Source organism: Macaca thibetana, chromosome 6 (genome assembly GCF_024542745.1).
Source record: "Macaca thibetana thibetana isolate TM-01 chromosome 6, ASM2454274v1, whole genome shotgun sequence".
Taxonomy (NCBI): domain Eukaryota; kingdom Metazoa; phylum Chordata; class Mammalia; order Primates; family Cercopithecidae; genus Macaca; species Macaca thibetana.
The window spans coordinates 107115154-107130691 of NC_065583.1; the positions used below are offsets into that span (position 1 = coordinate 107115154).

The 15538-nt window shown below is 44.3% G+C and overlaps 1 long non-coding RNA gene across 1 annotated transcript in view; it reads left to right on the forward strand.

The window, feature by feature from the left end:
- Positions 1 to 10215, forward strand: part of LOC126956519 (uncharacterized) — a 30214-nt gene extending 19999 nt beyond the window's left edge. Inside the window, exon 3 of the long non-coding RNA XR_007726405.1 lies at positions 10009 to 10215. This is a non-coding gene — a long non-coding RNA (uncharacterized LOC126956519). The remainder of the gene's footprint in view (positions 1 to 10008) is intronic.
- Positions 10216 to 15538: the final 5323 nt, after the last annotated feature.

Genomic DNA, 15538 nt, shown 5'->3' on the forward strand with positions numbered 1-15538 from the left:
GAGGAATGAGGTGCTTGTCCAGGACTCTGCTCTTTTATCCATAGCTGATTGCTGTCACTTTGGTGCCTTGGCCCGTCCTCATGTACCCAGTTCCCATCTGTATCCCAGGAATGCAGGACAGGGTGAACACAGAGTGGTGGGGGAGGCCCAGCTGCAGGCCTCTCTGCTCACTCAAGGAGCATGGCCTGGGTGTGTCCACCTATGTGGGACTGGTCTTTGGGACCAACCACTTAGGTCATCCGATTTTAGGGTGGCATTAACAGGGTATCTGGAAAGAGGCTGAGATTGCCCACAGCAAGCCTGTGAGTTGAGCGCAGAGGAGGTGGGGCCAGGATGGCATTCACTGCTCTAATCTCCTGCTGCAGGAGTGTGATAGAGAAAAATGAGCGGACAGCCTGTTGGGCTTGGAGCAGGCTGGCTAAGAGAGAACGGACATATTTTAGCTGAAGGGTACACTGTCTTTCCCTGTAGACAGGGCAAGAGAATAGAGAAGCAATGTTAGGTGGCAACCGTAATAATAATTACATGGTACATGATACATGTCTTCAACTCATTTTCATAGGCACCTTGCTGGAGCCTGCAGATAAATACAACACAGCAAAGTACTCTTATCCTCATATCACAAGAATTCAGAGTGTCATGTGACTTGTCTAAAATTTATATTGCTAGCAAATTGCAGAGCTGAGTCCTGTCTTGGCCCATACCTTGAAGTGTCCTGCTTAAGTGTCATGATGCTGCACACTCTGAGGTTCAGCCAGCTGCTTTGGTGAAACCCACATTGGATGTCATCAATGGAGTCATACAAATGGGTAAAATAAATAGGCAACTTAGTGAATTTGAACTCAGTCTGGGTTGGGATGGCCGTTGCAGGAGGGTACTAGAGGGGCAGAAGTGGGAGTGGCAGGTGTTCTTCTCAGTGGCATTTGCCAGGTATAGATTAGGGCCACAATGTGTCCACTGTAGTCAGTTGGCAATCCTCAGGAATGGGGTCCAGCTAGGAGGGGAAGAGCTGCCATGGTCTAGGGGAGGAAGCCTGAATTTTCAAAGTCTAGGGCTAGGGTTTCAGTGAGAAACTGAAAAGATGGTGGGAAACCAAGGCCCACATAAGATGATGGTGAAAAATCTAAGCCTTCCTCATGGGGCAGAGTGGGAACATTAGGACCAGATGCTTATGTGGCATCTAGGGGCTGAGTCTGTCTTATTTCCCAGTAGACCCTCTTCTCCAGTAGCTATGACAGATTGTACTTTCCAAAGATGGCTGCAGTAATATCTCTCATCTCACATGCTTATTTTACACTGTAACTTTAACACTCCTCTCATGGAGAGGTGGAATCTATGTTCCCTCCCTTTGCATCTTGACATGTTTGTGACTGTGGAAGAAGTCATGCTATATGTCTTCTAAGACTGGGTCAAAAATGGTACCATGGTTTCTACCTTACTCACTGGAATGTTCATGCCAAAGCCCTGAGATGCCATGTATACAGCTTGACTTCCCTGAGATTGCCATGCTGGGAGGAAGCCCAACTGGTCCATATGGAACAGCCACAGGGAGAAGGCCTGAGACTGCATGAAGAGAGATTTCTGGCCAGTTCCCAGTTTGTCAGTTTCCCCACTATTTCAGCTCTCACCACCGACTGACTTCAACTGCATGACAGACCCCCAAGCCACAGCCACCCAGTAGCTTCCCAAATTCCTGATCCAAACAAAATATGAAAGATAATAAAATGATTGTTGTGGTTGGAAGCCACTACCACTAGGCTGGTAGTGGCCAGCCTAATGGTAGTTACCATGATTTGTTATTCAGCAATAACTGGAACCATGGGAAACCCAGTTCTTATAGCTCAGGTGGTGCTGGGATCACTGGGAACAGGTATGAACACCTGGGCTGCATTGGGACGAATAAACCCAAGGTCAGACCCTGATGCTTGCTTATGTTTGGAGAAAGCCTCATCTAGCATGGCATCTTGTGAGTATGTAAAAATTCAAGAAGGTCCAGTTGGCTAACATTGAGAAGGTCCCAAATGAGAGTGCAAGGTATCCCAACAGGAGGTGGAATGTATTAGTATTCAGATATCCAGGCGCATTCAGTCCATGCATCAGACTGGTGTGCAGGGACAGAGATCAGGTGTGATAGTGGTTCTCGTGAGGTGTGGTTAAGTATTGAATGAGGTGAATCTGAGCATGCAGACTAGTTCTAGCACATAGAAGGTTCTCAACAAATACTGAGCTATTATGATTATATTATTACAGACTTTTTCTTCTTCAAGAGGTTGTTGTTGCCATTATTGTTACTATTTGGCCTACCAGTGTAGGCAGAGCCATGGTTCTAGAGAGTCGGCATTAATTAACCATAGACAAAGACCACAGTGTTCCTATTCAAAGCCAAGTCTCATAACTCTAACAATTCAGAATTCACAGCTTCCAAATGATACTGTAGTAGTTCATTCACTTCCTCACTGAGGTAGGAAAACAGGTGTTCTTAATGTCTCCAATTTCCAGATGAAGAAACTCCAATTTCCAGATAAAGCCCAGAAAATCCATTGATGTCTAAAAAGCTTACAACTAAGAAGCAGCTGAATCAGAACTTAAATTCAGAGCCTCCAGTTTCAAATTAGGTCCTGTTTTCTCTATGCACTCCTCTGTGTTGACGCACAAGACCTAAGTTCCTCAACTCCCTCTTGGCCAGAGACCAGAGCACGGCTGAGCCCACTCATAGCCGCAGGCCAGGTGGTCCCCGCCATGCCGAGTGGAGGCGGGAGAGGCTGGGCGCCTGGCAGGTGACAGTGCTTCCTCACGCTTCACAACTGCTAAGACAAAAGGAAGGCACTCTGGGTGGGGACAGTAGCTGCTGCCAACCCAGAAGTAGTTCAGTGGTATAAGGGAAGTGGCCTCCTGCCCTCAGGGCCTTGGACGGCGCCGTGCTGTCCAAGTCCAAGCCATTTCACAAAACGACCAAGTTTGTGAAAGAGCAGGTTTCTGTGAGTGTGAAAGTGGATCCAGATGAACATTCTCTTCCAAAGTCTTCGTGGAGCTTCCCCAGTGGGAATTTGGTGTCTTCTCCCCGTGTCACTGCAGACACGTTTCCCTAAGTTTAGTCTTGTCACACGATAGTGCCTGCTTTTAAAGTTGCCCATATGTGAACCACACGCTCGCTCTCTCCCTCCTCATGGTGTTAAAATGTGGGCAGGTGAAACACTCCTCCCAGCTGAAATCCTTGTCGTGTTAGAACTATGTGTCCATTCTGTCCCCCGAGGGAAATGGAGGTCTCTGGATTTTGGCTAAAGCCCCAAAGCAGAGTGCGGTGGGCAGTAAGTATCTGCATATCATAAAGAAAGCAACCCCTCCAGAGGGAGACCAAACAGGCCCTTTGCCCTTCACCCTGCCTACTATCCTGTGAAGTCCACATTAGCAGGAGACACAGACTCATAGCAAGGGGAATCGCTGACTGATGAGCTGAGGGCTTTTGGGGACGGGGCTGTGGCATTTGCCCTCCCCTTCTCATGGTGCCCCCTTCAGGCAGGTGAAGGAGGGCTGAGAAGAACCCTCATCAGAACTGCCCTTGGGTGTGGCCCCTGCTGTGCGCTCTTCCTGGGAGACAGGCCCTCTCTGGAATTCCTCAGCACACTCCTCCCCACAGAGCAGGAGCCAGAGCCTGTGGGATTAAGGGGGCGTGTCCTCCTGGAAGAAGAAAAAGTGCCTCCGCCTCCCTATCATGTTCCAGGTGTCCAGGCCTTCAGAATGTGTCTCTTTCCAGGGCCTGCTCCAATCTGCTTTGGGTCCTTCCCCCAAGGTGGACTGTGCTCAGCTCTGGGCAGCAGTTTGGGAAGGATGTGGGTGGATCTAGGATGTACAGTCTGGGTGGCTCACTGCCCTTATGGTGTGGAAAGCAGTTGAGGGTGGGAAGAAAAGCAGAGCAGCTTGTCGGCCAGCGACAGGGTCTGGGGAGGGGAGGAAAATCTCAGATTCAAATTCCAAGAAGACTGACCATTCTAAATGCAAACTGACCTTTCAGGCCATTGAGGAGCTCTATTTGTCAAGGTGGGAAGCTAGAACTTATTTTATTTAATAGTAATTTTGACTTGACTTGTAACTTTGAAACATTTCAATATTTGGCATTTTGGTCTCCATTTGGCTTTTGCCTTCATTGGCTCTTGCAATGTAAGGGGGACCTGCAAGAAGGGAAGCTGTCCTCTGCTCGCTGGCTGGCTGACCAAGAGGTACAGAAGAGCAGGGGTTTACCCACTGCCTCGGGAGAGGTTTGCACGCATTCCTGAGAGTTTAGGGGTAGATGGGAACCTCAAGCCTGGAGCTTGCTGGCGCACTCTGAACTCAGGGCTAGCTGGGGTGTGAGCTTCCTGTGTGAGGTCCAGTGGTCCAGTCTTTAACTGAACTCTTGTCCTGGAAAGTGAGGGTTGCCATTGGGTGGCACTGAAAGGCCCCTTATGGAAGGTCCTTGGTATTTCTTGACCACGGCCAGATGTGGGGATGTGTCTTCTCAGCAGTCACTACCTAGGGGATACAATCAACCCAGTGCTCTCTTTTGGTGGCCAGATGGCAACAAAACTGGTGTATCAGATATGTAATCCTCCCCTCCCTCAGCTCAGAAAGACTGGAGGAAATCCACTCTCGGGGAGTTTAGGCTGCTCTGATATTATAAGGATGTATGTTGGCCGAGGCTCAGAGTGAGTCCTTTGGGAACCAAAAGTCCTGAATGATGGTATTGTTGCACTTGATTGCCTCTGAGGAGTGGTCTGAAAGAAAAGAAGAGATAAAGTAGAAATGTTAAATGTTTCCAACAAAAGCTATTAGGGGAGAATTTCCTGACTCAGTATTTGTTGGCATTTTTTGAGGTTTTTTACAGACAACATAAGGTTACTCTTTCTTATGTGTGTGGTTTATTTTGTTGTTGTTTAGTTTTTCTTTCAGCTTATTGGTTTTCATTGATGAGAGTGTTGTGCAATCCAGGAGCCCAGGCATTGCCAGGAAAAGAGGGGAGCCATTCGGTGACCGCGCATGCTCAGTGCCAGCGGAAGCCTGAGCGTGGTCCTTGCTATCCTGGCCTCTGCTGAAGTTTGACCCACCCTCATCTAAACACATCAGAGCTGTTCTCTTGGCAGCCTCCAGTCCTGGGAGTGTTTTCCTTCCCACTCCTGTGGAGCACTGGCTTATTAACCCACACACCATGCAACCCCCGACTTCTGTGGAGCAGTGAATTGTGTCTTCCTCAAATATATATGTTGAAGTCCTACCCCTACTACCTCAGAATGTGATGTATTTGGAGAGAGGATCTTTACAGAGGTGGTCAAGTTAAAATGAGGTCACTAGGGTGGGCTTTAATACAATATGACTGGTGTTCTTATGAAAAGGATAAATTTGAGGACAAACCCACACACAGGGAGGACACCATGTGGAAGACAAAGGCAGAGGTTGGGGAGATGCTTCTATGTGGTAAGTAAAGTCAAAGATTGCACACATCTTTGAACATCAAATACGACAGTTTGGCATTTGAGAAAACAGCAAAAGCAGGAAAGTCACTATCACCTTCCCTTAGCCCTTTTCTCCAGAAGTAGGTCATAAAATCTAGAAAGAATTTTCTGAGCTTTCCCTGCAGCAGATCATAAGACCTTTATGTGAGAGGTGCCCTCCCTATAGCTGGAGGAAAGAAACATCCTTATCTCTGAGGACAGGGACACAGAAGAATCTGAACAAACAGGACTTGCTAAATTTCTCCCCCCTCCCCCCCACCAACTCCGTTTATTACCATTAGGTAATAATGGTACCTCATGGTACCTTTGTCCAATCATACTTCTCTGCAATTATCCACTTCTTCACCAAGCTTAGGATAACATTACAGACGTTTCCCTCTTTTTTTGGGTCTTCATCTCCAAAGGTTATGCTGTGTAAAACTTACATGAAATAAATCTGCCATGCTTTTCTCCTGTTAATCTGTCTGTTGTTATAGGGGCCACAGTCATGAACCCAACAGGGGAAAAAAAGATATTTCTTGTCCCCTGAAGACTTTTAGCTTCCAAGACAGTGAGATAGATAATAAACTCCTGTTTTTTACCCACCCTGTCAATGATACTTCATTACAGCAGTCCTACCAAACTGATACTATACTAGTTAAATAACTTGGAATTCTCAAGTTGACTTTCTCTTCCTCTTTATGGTTTTCCTCTCCCCTTCCCCTTGCCTTCCACTCTACTATGTTGGATTAGGTCATGCTCTGGAGCCAGATTGGTCAACTCAGAGCTCTGCCATTTACTAGTTGTGTGTCCATAAGCAATTTGTGCCTTTGTTTCTCCATCTATAAAATGGGAATAATAAGAGTAACTCCCACTTCTTAGAATAAAGGAAATAATTGATGTAAGGCGCCTAAAATAGTGCCTGCCTTGCAGGGCAGAAATTCCCCGTCACTGTGCACAATCCAAGTATGTAAATGTCAAGGGTACTGAGTGGCTACTCTGAACAAACCCAGTGGTGTCAGTATTGAAGGAATAGATTCCAGATTAATAGAAGACATTGTTTCTGTTGAGCTGTTTCACTCCTGGGATTTATGATGTAATTGGAGACATGAGACACTTAGAGGAAACAGTTCATAATGCAAGGCATGACGTGATTACAGGATCGCAGGATCAGCATGCTGGCTCTGGCAAGCGTTTCTGACCCTGACAGCACCTGAGAACCCTTGAGGGTGCTTTGAAAATAGACCACTGCCTGGGCCTTTTCCCTAGACCAGTTAAACAGAATTTCTGAATCTTGAATTAATTGGTGAACCCCCCTTTGCCTCCATTTCCTCATCTGCAAAATTAGGGCAATACTTTACCTCAAATCTATTGCTGTGAAAATAAAGAGTGAATGCATGTAAATGCTTGTAATAGTGCCTGCCACATAATAAACACTCAATAAATGTGAGCGCTCATTGGTGAATAAATATTCAAACATGAATACCCAGTAGACGCTGCTGAAGCTTTTCAGAATGTTGATGCCTATTCACTTGGAAAACTCTCAGAACGACTTTCTCTGCTGTCCTTGTCGTGTGAAGTCTGTGGCAGTTTTAGAGTGCTTGAAACTAGCGCTCCTTGTTGGGTAGCATAGGAGGACAAGGTCCTTCAGTTGTTTACTTAAGTTGGTGCACACAATTTAGAGACATTTTAAAGGAATATTGCAGTCAACAGCTCCACAAATAATGCTGCAGAAACACAAAGATGAGCTGGCTGGGCCAGTGGAGGAAAGGCAAATGGGTTCTCTGGTAGATTCAGGAGGAAAAGTGATCCCAGAGCTTGAAGGTTTAGGATATTAAAGACAATGGGTTTTTGCTAAGCGCTAGGCCTTATACATGGATGATTTTATTTAATTCTTACACCAAATGGATGGTTGCTATTATCCATTCCCACATTACAGATGAGGGATGAAGGCCCAGAGGGGTTAAGTAACTTGCCTGAAGGTGGTAGACAAATGATTTAAATCCAGGCTGTCTCCAGATCTGCTCTCTTAATCACAGCATCACAGCCTCTGGACCCACGTGGAAGACCCTGTGGCTGAATCAACGGGTGGGTCACCTCAGATTCATCCTTCATCCTTTCCTCTTTAACTATTTTTCTTCTGTTTTGATCACCTCCTCTTGAAAGGGATGGATTTCCATCCTAGGGATGCAGGCATGGCTGAACGAGATACGATACCTGACACTGGACAGATGGTATGAACGGTGGTTTATTTATACATATGTTCACTCAAAGCCCCAGGAGGAGGACACCTCATGCGTGCAAGGCCACATGGCTGCTGCGCTTGGAAACGGAGGGAACAAGCAGAGGCAGGCAAGCTTTGCAGTATCAGGAGAGTGGTGTGCCCCCTGATTTGTGAGGGAGAATGTGGTTACCTTGTTTGAATAATTCCTTGGTCTGGCAGGGAACTGAAGCCCACTACTCAGGGGTAAGCAGGAACTGTACCTGGCTGCTGCTTTTTTTTTTTTTTTTTTTGGGATGGAGTTGCTCTTGTCGCCCAGGCTGGCGTGCAATGGCACAATATGGGCTCACTGCAACCTCTGCCTCCTGGATTCAAGTGATTCTCCTGCCTCAGCCTCCCAAATAGCTGGGATTACAGGTGCCCGCCAACACGCCTAACTAATTTTGGTATTTTTAGTAGAGATGGGGTTTTGCCATGTTGGCTAGGCTGGTCTCAAACTCCTGATCTTGTGATCTGCCTGCCTTGGTCTCCCAAAGTGCTGGGATTACAGGTGTGAGCCATCACACCTGGTCTCTTTTTCTTTTCTTTTCTTTTCTTTTTTAAGAGATGATGTCACCCAGGCTGGAGTGCAGTGGTATAATCATAGCTCACAGCTCACTGCAGCCTCAAACTCCTGGGCTCAAGTGATCGTACTGTCTCAGCCTCCTAAGTAGCTGGGACTACAGGTACAAGCCACCATGCCCAGCCCTGTCTGATCTCTGATAAAGAGTGTTGTATGGCTAGAAAACCTTATCCTTGGGAGCGGAGTGAGGAGGGGAACTCGCATCTAGGTCATTTGGGGCCTGCCATACTTTGCCAGATGTCAAGGCAGCACGTAATATTGGGTGTTGACTTTAGGTCTTACATCATACCTTCTTCTTTTGTCTTCATCCTTTCCCCCACTTCCTGTGCTTTCCTTCTCTCTCCTCTCATTCTTAGGCAATGGGTTTAAGGTCAACAACACAGGCCTGGGCTCAGATTCTTGCCCTATCACTGACCAGCTGTGCAGTTATAGGTGAGGTTCTCAAGATCTCTTGGCTTCTGCCTTCTTATTCCTAGAAATCAGAAAATATAAGTCCCTTTAAAATGCATCTGTTTCGAGATCTAAATGAAAGCCTGAAAAGCACTTTTATCACAGTGAAAAGTGCTCAATAAATGTCAGCCATGCTCATTTAAATGGCCTGACTCTGGTAGTGACATCTGGGGCCAAAGGGTAGCTCTTGATAGCTGTATCTGAAAGCCCATTTCAGGATGAGGCAGTGTCAGCTCTGTTAAGGTGACAGGATTGGGCCTGAGCTCTTAGAAACTTGGCCTCAATAAGACTCTAGCTGAGGTATCTTTTCTTTCTCAAGAATCTCAAGGTCTTAGGCCAGCACAGCCTGTGCACTCATGCTTACAAAAAAAAAAAAAAAAAAAAAAGACCCAAAACCAAACAGAAAAACGCAGCAACAATAGCTGTTTGGACCCACATGTCACTCTCTTATCTCCCACTGATGGCCTGTGCCAGTACAATCAATTGTTCCACTGTCCCATTTGGTAACTTGGAAACTGTTTGTGCTGAGGATCTATGATATGCACTTTGGCTGGAACTCATGTCCTTTTGGAGGTGAGGAGGGAGAAGAGGAAAGCAAGATGACCTGGTTGGGGACAGGCAATTCTCTAAATGCTGGCATAAAGGGATTGAGTTCTTGAAAGCAGGTAACTAGAAAGAGAATATTGTTCTACTTCCTTTTTTTTTCTTTATTCTCTGGGTTCACATTTCTAAGATCTTTAATTTTCAAAACTTAAACAAGAAAGTGTATTAATCTTAAATGTCTCCCATTAATCATCAAGTCCAGCCCAGTGACGAGAGATAGATGACTCACTTCCACAGTGGATTTCTTGGTAATGGTGGGTCAAGGTTTGCCCCTCCATTTCCCCTCCTGTCTCGCTAATGGAGAAAGCTTCCCCTTAGGAAGTACCCATCTTGGAGCAATTTGTCAAGGGAAAATTGCAGGTGGGAATAGCCACTGACATGAAAATATTTCTCTTAGGGAAACAAGGTGAGTAGCATAGCATGGTGATTATAAGCATAGGCCCTACCTTTGAGAGTTGTTGTAGGATTAAATTACAGAATTAAATAAAGCACATAATTCAGTGTGGGACGTAGTAAGTAGGTCTGCGATAAATAGTGAATACTTACTACACCCCTTTACATGCCAGACACTGTACTGAGGACTTTTGCCATCATTTGAGCCTCATCATATTTTATTGACTGAGCTATTATTTCCCTCTGGCTTGCAGACGCAGAAGCCAAGATGCTACATGATTTGCTCAAGATCACAGAGCTAGTAAGAGACAGAACCAGGATTTGTACCCATGTAATCGGACTCTGAATTGCATGTTCCAGTCACTACACATGCTGCTGTCTCGGTGAACAATGACTCTTACTATGAAACAGGAGGCAAAATGAGCTTGCTGCCATGAGGATAGAGCCCAGGATGTTGTCCTGTATGTTGTAGAGTGATGTATCCTCTTCTACCCCAATGACCACTGGGGTCCCTGTAGGCAAATTAGGGGTGATTAGCCATAAGGAATAAATCTAGCCACTCCACTGTTTTTGCTGACTGATACTCAAAAGTTCTTTTCTAGAAACTTGAAATTCCACAATATCAGTAGGGAGGAATGAGAGGTTACTTTTAGTTCCCCAGGCAGCATGCCAAAGGTTAAGACACTCTTTAAACAATTTTAAAGAGTTACCCTTTCTGACCCTGACAAATCTCATCCCATAAATGTCAGATATGTTGCTCTGCCACACAGCAGGATGTCTGTCCCCAACTCCCAGTTAATGCTGGGCCCTGGCAAAGTCAGGAGGTCGTGCTGTGGGTTCTACAGAGGGGCCTGTCCAGATGTGGATGCCCTGGGTCTTGGGAGAGGGCTTCCAGAATGTGGGGCAGGAGGTAGTGCTGAAGGACAGCTTCAAATTCTGGGAATACTTGCAACAGTGAAAAGGCAAGTCTATTTTCATGTGGTTGAAGACAGTCCTACCCTCTAAGACCATCTGCAGATGTGAGTCTGGCAGTTTCTATGAAATGTCTTTGTCCCCAACTGGCAGAATCTAGAAAAACCCCGTGGGGTTGGAATGACCCAATTTGCTGACTCCGAAGCCAGGCTTTCGTTATCATGCAGGCAATTCTGTCTTCACGCAGTTGCATGCAGGTGAGGCTGGAGCAGACAGCATGTTCCAGAACACCTTAATGATGTCAGGACGCTTTTCATTGCTCATCTATCACATAACAGCTCAGATTTGCAATGTGCTACCCGCATTCTCCCTTGAGCACAGACAATGCATTCTTTCAACAGTGTGCGGTTCCATGGGAAGGGCTCTGCTGAAAGTGAAGTGGTGGGGTCCAGAGCTGCCCCTCTGGGAAGAAGGGGTGTGGGGGCAGGTGGGGACCAGATGCCTGGCCACAGCTGAGCTGGGGATGAGCACATGGAACAGCCACTTCTGGTTACACTTACTCATTTCTCTGTGCTGAAAGGTGTCATATAAATGCTAAGTAGAACAGAGAGATGGGGCCTATCTATTTGCATTTTGTCTAATGTGAGCAGATGCAGATAGAAAAGAGGCTTAGCCACGGCCGTTCACCTGCCCGCTAGGCCTTCCGTCCAGTTCATTTCAATGCCTCCCATATCAGTTCCACTCCAGCGCTGCAGCAGACATGGCATGGGGTGCAAAAGGGGCACGTGCCCTCTGTCCTCAGTGGGTTCGCGAAACTTGTGAAAGAGACAGGTTTAACCACAGGAACCATCTGAGGACGATACAACCCAGCATATGGCTCCATGGTAAGTCATGGGGAACAGATGAAATGCTGGAGGAGGTCGTGGAAGAGAGGACCATGCGTGGATGGACAGGAAGACTTCTTAGGGGAAACAGACTGGACTTGTCCTGTGAAGCTGGCCAGCAGGTAGGGGGGCAAAGACGGTGAGCATCAAGGGTCTACGCCCTGTTCCAGACCCTCACATCTGCTATTCTGCTGACATACTCCCCTCCTCTCTTTCAATGGTTGGGACACCCTCATCAATTAGGACTTGGCTTAAAAGACTCCCATGAGGGCCTCCTCAACTGTTCTAAGTAGGAGCACTCTGTGCTGCATTATTCACTATCACAGTATTCTATTTTTTTCTTCCTCTGCTTAATACGATGCGTAATTAGATATTTGCTTGTTTCAGTCTTCCCCATTGCGTTTCAGCCACCACCCAGCCATGTGTCTGCTTCATTCACTATTGTATTCATAGACATGCACAATGCCTGGAGCCTAAGCGGTACTCAGTAAATACTTGTTGAATGAATGAGTGACCTTTGAGGAAAGCCTCATTTAGCAAATGTATTTGTTGGCCAGTTGAATCCAAGCTCTTGTTTTATATTCCAGAAAGAAAACCTGCAGATTCCATTGATCTGGCATGGAGCTGGATGTTTTTCAGGAAGAAGAGTTTTCATTAAAACACAACCATAACAAAGCAAGAAAAAAGAGCAATTGATGTAAGCATGCCAGTCAGGTCCACATGTCAAGAAACAGAATAAAAAGAAATAAAAATAGACAAACAATTGTAAATTATACCAAGGCCCTGCATAAATATGACTTGTTATTATGCATAATACAATACATGGCATTTTAGTCTTGGAACCTGTCCAGTGTGGTTTATTATTGGAAGAATTGGGTGAATCTTGTTAAAAAACAGCTTCACCTAAAATTTGATCCCTAGATATGAACCCAGGGGACAATGTTAGAGGGAGTTTCCAAATATGGTTTTAAGTAAGGAGTTGTGGAGTTCTCATTTCATCCTCTTCAAAACTTCTTGTTTTGAATGGATGAGTAGATGGCATTGTTCTCCTTTTTAAAAACAATTTTTTTGCTTGGTGAAGACCAGAAGAATCATGCCAGCTCTAATGCAGGAGAGAAATATATTTTTAAAAATAAATATCCTTGGCTATACAGTTTATTGCCTTTCTATTCAAATTTAGTCTGAGCAATATATAATTTTAATTATAGAAATTAGATGCTAAATATCAGAAATATCCTTACATTTCTTGAGTTAACAAAAATGATCTTCCTTTACTTGTGTAAAATTTCATTTGGAAGAAGAGAACAGAGAGTAAAGAGATGGAGTAAAAAGATGTGCATTTGTAATGCTGGCTCTGTGCAATCAGTATCTTGATAACTATATTTTATACAAACTCTCCAGCAAAACCAGAGAGTCAAGATGTTTTAGGAATTACTCCTCCCCACTCCTCCACCCTCACATTCCACCACTGGGAGTCAAATTGTCTGTGGAAAAATACATCCGAATATTGAAAACGGCCTTCTGATTGAACTGTGGTGTATTCTTGAAGCTGCCATGCAGGAGTCTCATTTAGCAAATGCAAGAGTTTAAAAACCCCACAGATCAGGTACTTTATGATTTACAGAAGAGGAAAAATAACGCTGGTGGTTTGAGTTTTAAAGCACTTTGTCAGGACTGCCTATGATCTTCTTAATACTGACAAAGAATAATGACTCATATTTCTAACCATTATGGTTGGGTTGAGGTGAGGGTCAAAAGCTGGGCTGTATGAGATACTGGTTCCTAGCCGGTCCCCATCCTCCTCATCCCCACTGTTCTCTGGGTTGAGTCTATACTCAGGCAGAGGAGAGATAATTGCTATAGTAAAACTCAGGATTGCTGTGAGGGACCTCTTTCTTCTCTTCTTTTCTTTTCTCTTTTCTTTTCTTTCTTTCTTTCTTTCTTTCTTTTTCTTTCTTTCTATTTATTTATTTTTTTTGAGATAAGGCCTCACTCTTTCACTCAGGCTGGAGCGCAGTGGTGTGATCATGGCTCACTGCAGCATTGACCTCCTGAGCTTCAGTGGTCCTCCCATTTCAGCCTCCCTAGTAGCTAGGACTACAGGTGCACATCACCACAACCAGCTAATTTTTTCTCTGTGTATTTTTTGTAGAGACAGGGTTTCTCCATGTTGCCCAGGCTGGTCTGGAACTCCTGGGCTCAGGTGATCCACCTGCCTTGATCTCCCAAAGTGCTGGGATTATAGGTGTGAGCCACCATGCCAGGCCAGGATCTATTTCTTTTGTACCCTGGTTTACTTCCGGGTGTTGTATGCAGGACACTGATCAACCCTCACATTCTCTGCCTACAGTGTATATAACTGTGTTCAAAGGGCCTTTTCCCGAGCCAGACTCTAAACCTTGGATATATACAGATGCCCAAATGCTGTAAAGTACTATAGAGTACAGATCATTATATAGTATGAATATGATCATTTCCAAAAAGCAATGTGATTTTAAAACTTGCTTTATTGCCTAAGCTCTGGAATTGATTATTTTTCAATCTTTTTTGGATACCTGTGTTATCTTGGTCTATTTAAATTAATAAGAATGATGGTTATGAATAATGTGCTGTCATTAACATTTACTTGGATGTCAGAGAATGGATGTTGGCAGTGGGGATATTTGTGTGGATGCAGAGCCTGGGACTCATTCCTTCTTACTCACTACCTTTAGAACTTACTCGTCCTTCTACTACAGAGGATTGCACTCTAAAAGGGTAGATCTCTCAGTCTGGCAAGTGGAATCTCCGATGTGGAAATCAAAGAGACCGTATGCCTTCTAGCTTACCTTCCTGAAGAACTGTCAGACACTTAAATTTTTAGGCTTGTGTGCAGCATCAGGACAACAGGAATGATATGAGTAGATAGAAGGCATTAGGCTCTAGCATGCATTATTTTTAAGCCAGAGAATTAAACTGAAAGAAAATCGAGAAGAGAAAAACAAATTGATGAAATAGCATTGAAGATTGAGAAACAGATCAGTACACATGTTACTTGGACATGTATGTTAAAAGTGGTATAAAAATCAGTGGGGAAAAGATAACTTACTAAATTAATGGCGTTGGAACAATTTCCAGGGAGAAAAAAATTACTGGATTCGTTTCTCATACCACACACAGAAATAAACATAAGAAACAAAGTTATAAAAGAATGAGAAGAAAATACTGGATTTCTTCACTACTTCTAGAGTGAGAAAACTCTTTAAAATACCAATAAGTATATCCTATAAAGAAAAATATTTATCCCTTCGAGTATATAAAGTGTAAAATTAAAACAGGAAGGATGAGGCAGGGAGAGAATTTATACCAGGTATTACAGGCAAAGGATTAATGTCCGAACTATATGAAGGAAGAGGGTGGGAGGAGGGTGAGGACAGGTAAACTACTTACTGGGTACTACGACGATTACCTGGGTGACAAAATTATCTGTATACCAAACCCCTGTGACACACAATGTACCCATGTAAGAAATCTGCAGATATACCCCCTGAACCTAAAAGTTGGGAAGAAAATAAAAGAAAAGAAAATATAAACATTCAAAAAAAGAGAGATAATACATAAAAAAGAAGCCACTTTAAAAATAAGCAAAGAGCAGAGAAAGACAATTCAAACAGGAATAAATCCAAATGGCAAATAAACACATTAAAAAACTTTCTATCGTATTGGTAATCAGCAAAATGCAAATAAAGACAAGGAGATACCCTTTTATAGCCAACAAACTGGCAAAATCAAAATGGTTAATGACATAAACTATTGGTGAGAAATGGGAGTTTACATTAGCTTATTAGTATGGTTCATGAATGTAGTCAACTCTCAAGAGCAATCAGCAGTTTTTGGTAAAATCTTTCATAGGTATAATGTATGACTCAGCAGTTCTACCCCTACATCTCCTTGTTTGTAGAGGTGAAGAATTGGAAACAACCCAAGTGTCTAGTCAGTACAGAATAGG